The sequence below is a fragment of the Grampus griseus genome (assembly GCF_964374135.1).
Source record: "Grampus griseus genome assembly, chromosome: 15".
NCBI classification, from domain to species: Eukaryota; Metazoa; Chordata; class Mammalia; order Artiodactyla; family Delphinidae; genus Grampus; species Grampus griseus.
Window position 1 is genome coordinate 16,073,068 of NC_139009.1, and position 8,970 is coordinate 16,082,037.

Here is an 8,970-nt window from a genome sequence, read left to right on the forward strand (position 1 = left end):
GACAACAGAAAATATTAGCAAACAAAGAATACAAGAAGAGCCTGAGGGTCATTGATGCCATAGTGGATCCATGGAACCAACCTGGATTGGAGCATATCCTGAATGTTTTGTAGGTGAATTGATTATATGGCTCTTAATTTCCTCTTCCCTTATTTGTATCTCAAAGCACAGTCCACTTACTGCATCTACTTCAGCAACTCTTATTTTTCTGCATGTTTTGTAATTTTCTATTTTGTTTCTCTGTAGTTGTGATATTATCTGCTTTTTTATCTTCTAAGAATTCTTCATTCTTGATCTCATTGAGGCACTCTTCATATTTTCAGCCTTTTAATAGATTTATTCTAAATAACAATTATAAAAAAGTTTGTACATACAATTTTTCTGACATGTAAGGGTTTTTTTTTTTTTTTGAGCAGAATGAGACTGTGGAGAAATATGCCGACTCTGCTGTCTTCCTGCGCTTGTCTGCTTCCAGCTTATGCTTATCCAAGACCTTCCTGTCTTTTAAGATTCAGCTGTGTTGTCATCTCCCCTAGTAATCTTTCTGTGATCTCCCCAAATTTCCATTGTATCCTATGTATGCCTCTAATGTACTTAGTACACAGTGTTTAAATTGTCTTACCTAAGCCTGTCCTTCTCTTGGATTGGGAAGCTCTCCTGTTACACTCTAGGTGTTACTCATATTTTAATTTTGCAGAATGACTTATTCATGGTCATTCCTCAAACTGCTTTGTTAAATTGAACATATTCTGGTTCTTGAAGGGCTTATTTTCTAGAAGGGACTTAAAATCTACAGTGATACTTCTTATCAAATTCTGAATTTTTCTTCTTGATTTATCCTGCTTGAACCTAAGAGATTTGTACTCAGATCTTCAAGATAAACCTTTCATGGAGAATTTCACAAACATAACTATAAAGTGACCTTCTTTCTCTTCCCCTGTTTATCTTAGTCTCTTTTTGTGTTCCTCTGTTTATAAATTAAATTGTCTTGAAGTTCCCATTGATGTCATATTAAATAATTCGCAAGTAAAATTTCCAGGCAACTGTATTCAATTTGGTTGTTTTTACCTTAAGTTTCAAGTTCACAAAGCCTTCATTAAAACATATTATGTGATGAGCTTTTTGCCAAACTTGTTTATAGATGTCAGTTTATCCTTGGAAGGGAACACATCTATATTGCTATCTATATCTAAATCTATATCTACATCTATATCTATACCTATGCCTATTCTATGTCTATATTGACATCTATATCTATAGAGTTAAATAAATACATACAATGATATATGTATTTCTGAATTTCAATGTAAGTATGTTAAAATGTGACATATGATTTTTTCCTAAAATAAAAAAAAAATCTGTATATCCCATAAACAGTTAAATCTGTTAAGGGATATAAATTAGTTAAATTAGCACTATCTATGGTCTTAGTTGGGCTACTGTAGCAAAAATATAGTCTGGGTGGCTTATAAACAACAGAAACTTTATTTCTCCTAGTTCTGGAGGCTGTAAGTCTGAGATAAGTGCGCCACGTGGTCAAGTCCTGGTGAGAGTACTTTTCCAGATCTTAGACTTTGGACTTCTTGTATTTTCACATGGCAGACAGCAGAGAGGGGAAAACTGTTCTCTTGTGACTCTTGTAAGGCCGCTAATCCATTCATGAGGGCTCATTTAAATCTAATCACCTCCCAAAGACCCCACCACCTAATCCCATCACATTTTATATGGGGCAGAGGAAGGGGTGTTAGGGTTTCAGCAGACATTTCGTTCATAACATACAGTAACAGTCCGTCCTTGAAATTTGAGGCACTTAATACATAGAAACGTACTTCTTGCTCATTTAAAGTCCAATTAGTGACTGGCAATGTGAAACCGATATCCATGCAGTCCTTCAGGAATCCAGGCTAAAGAAAGGTCTATTATATTTTATATGTGGTTTATAAGTCACCTGAGCCAAAAAAATTTAGGAAGCAGATAAGACAGAGAGAGAGACTGGAATTGCGCATGTGCATGTGAAGGTGTTTGATTGCTGGGATCTGAATGTAGCATGCCTCATTTTCCTCAGTTGGATGGAAAATGGAAGATGGCAACTGGGTCGCCGGGGAGGCTGGGAAATGAGCCTAGTTGTGTGCAAGAGGAAAACCTTTAGGTTTTGATGAATGTACTGCAATCTCTGCCACAGACCTCTGCCAAGTAAGTGGTCAGCACATCTGGCTGAGGATGACGATTGTATGAGTGGTTCAGACAGAGCTTCTGCTTTTCTCTACTAATTTTAAGTCTCACCTCCATTTGTTTTAATAAGACTTTCCTAATCAGGCCAGCTTGGGGAAACTGACCAGATGAATACATACAAAGTCAGAAGCAAAAATGGATCCTTACTCAGCAGGTGGCTCTCTTCAAATTCTCTGAGCGCCAATGATCAGTATATGAGAATGTATGTTCTCTTATTAGCCTCTGTAATGAGCCACCAGTCAACAAGGTTGTAGTGCATTAGTTGATTTTGTTTATTCTTTAATTAAATGAGGAAAGAGAAGGAAGCTATTTTGTTGATGTTGTAACCATTAGCCAACTGCAAAGATTTTTCAGGATAAATTGGAGGACTGGGAGGACGTAGTGTTGGATGGCTCTATGGATTTTCTACACTTTCTTTTTGTCCCCTAATTTTTAATAAAAAATCATTGTGAGGGGCTTCCCTGGTGGCGCAGTGGTTGAGAGTCCGCCTGCCAATGCAGGGGATGCAGGTTCGTGCCCCGGTCCGGGAGGATCCTACATGCCGCGGAGCGGCTGGGCCTGTCAGCCATGGCCGCTGAGCCTGTGCGTCCAGAGCCTGTGCTCCGCAACGGGAGAGGCCACAGCAGTGAGAGGCCCGTGTACTGCCAAAAAAAAAAAAATCATTGTAAGGTATTGTTAAGAAAAGCACCTAAGAAATGAACATAGCATTTGAAGAATTAGGAGGGAGGAGATTAAATGTATACACTTTTTCTTCCTAGCAGAGAAGACAGGATTTCATTTCTCCTGTTCTCCAGTTCTATATCATGATGGTGTGGATAACAGGCTTGGTGTTTAAGACGTAATTAGATTTGAAGCCTTAATTTGCTCCTTACAACTCCCGTGCATTTGAGAAGTGACCTACATTTCCTGACCCTCGATTATTACATCTTTAAAATTAGTATAACTATATTTACATAGAGTATATTTATGTGACGAAATGATTTGAAGGATTACACAGAATGAGTTGGAGCACCTGCTGTGATGCCTGCCTCCCAGTAGGCCCTCTGGAAATGAGACATGTTTTTGGTTGCAGAAATCAGGAACAGGGTAGCTTTCTGGAAAATTATCTACGTGAGACAACAGATCCAGAGTGTGAAACCCCTCAGATGATTTCTTCAACATTTATTGAAACACTGCTATGTCCAGCAGGAACTCCATCCGCGGTGATCCTGACGTGCATTGAATGTACTTCTGTGAAGGCATTACCGTATTTACGTGCTAGTCTTTGAACATTGCGTCTCTTTAAAATATTGTGAACTTGTAGATGAACAGACTACATTTCCTCTTCTTTGCTTTTCCTGCTTATTCCAACAAGGACTAAGAGCGAGTCTTAAGTTTTGATGCCAGGCACTGTGCCAGGCACCATAGGGATCAAGAATGGAAAGATGGGTCTCTGCTTTTACGGAGTTTATACTTGACAATACCGTTGGCTTAACTCTGTTTTCTTAGATATATTTAAATCTGGCACAGGAAAGCTAGGATTGTTCAAGCATATCTGGTAAAAGGAACCATGTTTATGTTCAACCCATGAGGATGAAGAGGATGGAAACAAAAAGAAGATGAAGGTCCACTTCTTCACTGCACTCACCAAGCCCAAGGTGTGGCGAAAGAGAAGAGTGGGAGGGAGATGGTTCAGCCACCCTGTTAAATTGCCCCCAGTGCAGAATAGCTGTGCTGATGGCCCCATTGCCTCCTGTCACAGCTTCCAAAGTTCCAGGCAGAGACACATGGCTGGGTCCACTGTGAACACTACAGCAGTTATTTTTATATTACCAGTTTGAAAAAATCTTTTTTGGTGAATGCACCAAGGAATTTCCTCCATAAAAATGGTGGCCCTTCAGGAAAACTTGTGAACTGGAACTCAATATATAAATATTTCTACTAAAAACCCACATCGTATTTACCTTGAATGCGGGCATTTTTAATGTGCCTGGAAAAGCCATTCATGCCTGTGCGTTGTGCGTGATCTGTCAGAATACCTTGACAAGTGTCAGAGTGCATCCCCACGTGTACCTGTAAGAGAACAGAAAAAGGAAACAGGTTGGCAAGTAGTTAAGAAACAGGAACTCGGAGGTGAATTGAGACTGTGCTCAGGCCCAAGTAGTAGCAGTGGAATATTTATATTTTTGAAGTTAATTTTTTAAAAATGTGCTTGTCTGTACATTAGGTTTTAGTTTCTGTCCTTTTTTCTGCACCACATGCACCAGATTTGGTAATTAACTTTTTAAGCAGAGTTCAGCAATTTATTGGGCTTAGTTTGCAGTCCCAAAACTGATCACATACCTACCCTAACAAGACAGTCTTAATGAGTCTGAAACCAGGAGCTGAAGCCCTAGATGAACTAATGCTGCATCCCGAGGCCCTGAGCCAGTTGCTGGAAATTATCCCAAATGGACCCGGAGTTTTGCCGCATAATCCCCCATGAATGCCCCTCCCAAAGGTTGGATGGTATGGCATCACTGAAATGCCCTCAGAAGAATTTTTTTTCCCTCTATTTTAATTGCATTTTAGGAGAAAGAAAAAAGTAGAGCTCTGCAATATTTATTGCTCTGTTCAACTGGAGAAAGAACCCTAGTAGTATTGTAGCAATTACAAAGGTTAAAAGATTTTCTTTCCTCAGGCCATTTGATGGTACAGAGAAGCAGCACTTCTGAACACATAATGAACACCACAATCTCCATTTGGATTGGGAAGAAACCCCCAGCTCCCAGGAAAGGGGTTCTAATGAGATCCTGTATTAGTATAATACTGCTTTCAAAGCAATCCCCAGCATGCTGATTGTTCCCTGGGCAGGGCCGAATTCACGAGCCCTATTTTGTAACAAGATGAAGGCATATTCGACAGAATAGATTGGTTTTCAGAAGCAAAGAAGTCACTGGGATGTGCACGGCTGAGCCCAAAGAGCCAGTGCCCATGCCTGGGGCTTTTAACAGCTTTGTAAAGGATGAAAAAAATATATATCAGAATGATAAAAGCAAGATACCTTGGCAAGTTTCAGGATACAGGACACAAAGATGTCAGTTTTCCCTGTGGCCCAAAATTTTATGGACTAAATCACTACACCTGGGACAACAGACAGAGGTTGTTCTAGATCCAGGACCACCTTTGGGGACAGGGAGCTTTGTCTAACCTGACAGCCTCACCAGGACCGACCCATCAGGGATGTGCAATGCCTTCTCACTCCACCTCCATAGGCTTGGAAGTTCATGTCAGAGGGAGGAATTCTGCTTTCTTAGATGGAGAAATGATGTGCAAAGGAAGGGTCTTGGGAAGTCAGCCTAGAATTGTTCTTTACTAAAGAAAGCAGGCTAATTGACTTTCTACAAGGCATTTATTGAGTCTAGGTGTGCTCGGCTTCGGTACAAAGCATGATCACAGACTGAAAAAAGATGTTTCATTCCTGCCCTAAAGGGCATATAATACAAGATCAGGTGAATCGGTTCTGATAGAAGCGTTTGCTGATGTTACAAATGATGCACCGAGTGTGTGTGATGGAAGTACCTGCTCTTGGGGTCAGCTCAGACATTGCCCAGTGGGTTGGCCAGATGGAAGAGATTGGTTTCCAACAAAGGTGTGAAGGGTTGGTAGAGTTTAGGGGAGATGACATTCTAGGAGGGGTAACGGAATGAGCAAGATATAGAAGTGAAATGATCGTAGCCTACTTGTAGGATGGCTAAAGCACTATTAGGTAAATTCACATACTTCTTTTCCTTAGCCTTCCTTTCAAGCTAAATATTCCCAATTTTAAGCCACCCTAACAGCCTGGTCTGCTGCCCTCCTCATGAAGGATCATTCCTCTCTCTGTGCCGCCACAGCGCTCTGTAGGCTGTTCCATTCCAGTGCATAGCATTAGAAATATTTACCTCTTTCTTCCTTATTCAACTGAGAGTTTTTCAAGAGAAGAAGTAAGGCTCTATATTTCCATGATCTTACATAGTAATCAGTACTTAATGTGTGAAGGAAGTTTTTGGTGAATGACTGGGTTTCTTTCAACTACAGTTTGTTCATATGTCTCCAGACTCTGACATCTTTCATCCCCCATATCTGCCTGCCTCTTTCCCTCTCGGCTCAATGCTTTTTAATTGACCAACAGTCCTCTAAAAACATAATACCTGAACTGCAAAACTCCCAATACAGTGTTAACCTTCAGACTCTCTATGACTCGGTAAACTTTATCTATGAATTCATGCAAATTCAGTGTTAGAATATATTAGCTACGTGAGATCACAGGCTCATGTAGAGCCTGTTTTAAAAATAAAACTCTGAGACATCTATGGTCTCTCTCAGTTCTCTACTGATGAAAATGGATTTCTGATCCTAAATATGTTTATGCATTTATTAAGTGTCAGATTTTATTTTATTGGCTGAAAACGTTACAGATTTTCAAGATAATTTTAAACTCCGATTTTGCCATTGACAATACCAAGTGCTTTCTTCAAACTTTACCAAGGATTCCATTTGATAAGCCTATATCCTACAATTTTTTGTCTGTTGGTGGTCTGAGAGTATTGAACCATATAGATCCAAGGAAGCAACCTTAAGTGGGACCACTGTAAGTGTTATCCAGGCTGATAAGAAGCTGTCAATAAGTGAGCACACCTTGGGCTTCTTGTTTAAACATATACGTGCTCTGGCTAACATTTTGTAATACTATCAAAGAAAATGTAATGAAAACAAACAAATGAACATTTTTTATAACACCAAGATATACCTACTTCAATGGCCTTCATCTGGGTAATAAGAAAACAGATTTAGTGTGACCTGATGTTTTTTCCCCATATTTTTCACCAATGGCCACTGCCATCTTACTCCTCCTGTCTTTAAAGCAATTAGCAAGAACTGACCATCAGATATTTCCACAGTACATCTTCTACCCATTTCTGAAAATTCAGACAATATCTTTCTTATGTTTTCTGGTATATTTCCCATGCTCCAGAGATTGTCAGTTAAAAAAAAAATTAGCAGTAATCAAAGTATTATGATTTTTTATTAGTAAGATAATCATCCTGAGCATGATAAAAATATTAATATAACAGACAGATAACTTTTGTGAGTCAAGAATTCTAAAGGTTTTATTTAGCATTGTGGCCTTTGTTAAAACAGCTAAATTTTTCAAGTCATAGGTTTTATGGTTTTTTTTTTTTTTTCCAAAATGAGAGAATCAGCAATGAATGCAATAGTTCTTAAAATTTCATTTAGTCCTAAAATTTTGTAATTTAAGTTTAGCTACTGTAGACAGCCAGGAAGTCCTTTATAACTTACCTGTCATCTATAGTGGCAGGGATCTGCCACCGATATGGAACTGAATCCACATGAAGATCTATTACTTTGAAGAGTTTTAGTTAGAACTTCTGCTTCCTTTATATAAAGGGAAGAACAAGTCTGAGAAAAAGGAAATGCTGCTTCTCAGCCCGTGCATGCCTGCCAATCAGAAAGACCATTTGGGGATTTGATGCAAAGTTATTTCTGGTTGATGACTCCACATGCCTGAATTCTCACTGATATTTTTAAATCCTGCAATAAAGTCTCATAGACGAAGCCACAAGATGAATTACACATGCTTATAGATCTGTCTCTGACAAACTTCAGGGTTTTCATTCATCTTCATAATTTCAGCACTTGGTGTCCCAGAAAATCTTTGGGGAATAGAATTGAGAAACAAACCAGTGATCTCACCCAATGGTAAAGACCAGGGGTTAAATATATTGTTTTTCTAATTGGAGGCAGAAAAAAAAAAAGTTTCTAAATCCTCTACAACAGTTATTTTCCCTCCAATTCCCTTAGGCTTTGGTTGATGAACTATTTTCAAAAACATTTCCTGCGTAAATGCCTGTTCATTTACTGAAAAGGACTAATTGTTTTTCCCAGAGTTATATAAAAATACAGTGGGCTCAACTCACTACCCTGTATCAAGGCTCAGAAAAATATTGTTCTCAAGGAACTCTATTCTGAGGAAATTTGCTTTTATAAGGTGGTTTCATAGCAGTGTCATCATTAGGAACCATTTACATATGTTAGCCAAATCAAGTTGATTATGCATATCCTATAAATTATCAGGAGGAGCAAATGAAAAGCCACAGCCACACCTTTAACCATGCCGAGACCAGTGTTCCATTCTTGTTCTTGGAGTCTCTTGACACTTAGGCAAGACCTGGATTTATTACTAAGCCTAAGTATATCCCTTTCTGCCTCAGGCCACATTCATCTAGAGGAAAGCAACTGTGTAGCTGGAAGCAGTGTTCTTCCTCTCTCACTGTCCTACCTCCCCAAGTGGTGTTGCTTATGAGATTGTTCAGACACCAGGATGCTAGCAAAGCTCTGATTTCCGATAGGTAAGGACCATATGTGTTAAAGGGATATATACATATACCTGTGGCTCATTTATATTGTAACTGAAAGTTTCTACCCCTGAATTTGCCTCACCTGTTTCTCTCCTCCTCCCACCCTCCTCCCCTCTGGCAGCTACCTCTTTGTTTTCTCTATGATTCATTTGGGGAATATAGTCAATAACTAGTATCTTTGTATGGTAACAGATGCCAACTAGACTTATCATGGTGATCATCTTGAGATGTATAGAAATATCCAATCGTTACGCTGTGTGCTAGGAACACAACATAACACTATATAGTCTTACAGGTCAATTATACTTCAAAAACAAACAGACTCATTGAAAAAAGAGATAAGATTTGTGGCCACCAG

The 8,970-nt window shown here is 39.1% G+C and overlaps 1 long non-coding RNA gene across 1 annotated transcript; it reads right to left on the reverse strand.

Moving 5' to 3' along the window:
- Positions 1-1,513: 1,513 nt before the first annotated feature.
- Positions 1,514-7,689, reverse strand: LOC309834039. Its single transcript, XR_014297834.1, has 3 exons — positions 7,534-7,689; positions 4,176-4,284; positions 1,514-2,873 (listed from the first exon to the last, which is right to left on the reverse strand). It is a non-coding gene; the product is annotated as an uncharacterized lncRNA (long non-coding RNA).
- Between the last annotated feature and the right edge of the window lie 1,281 nt (positions 7,690-8,970).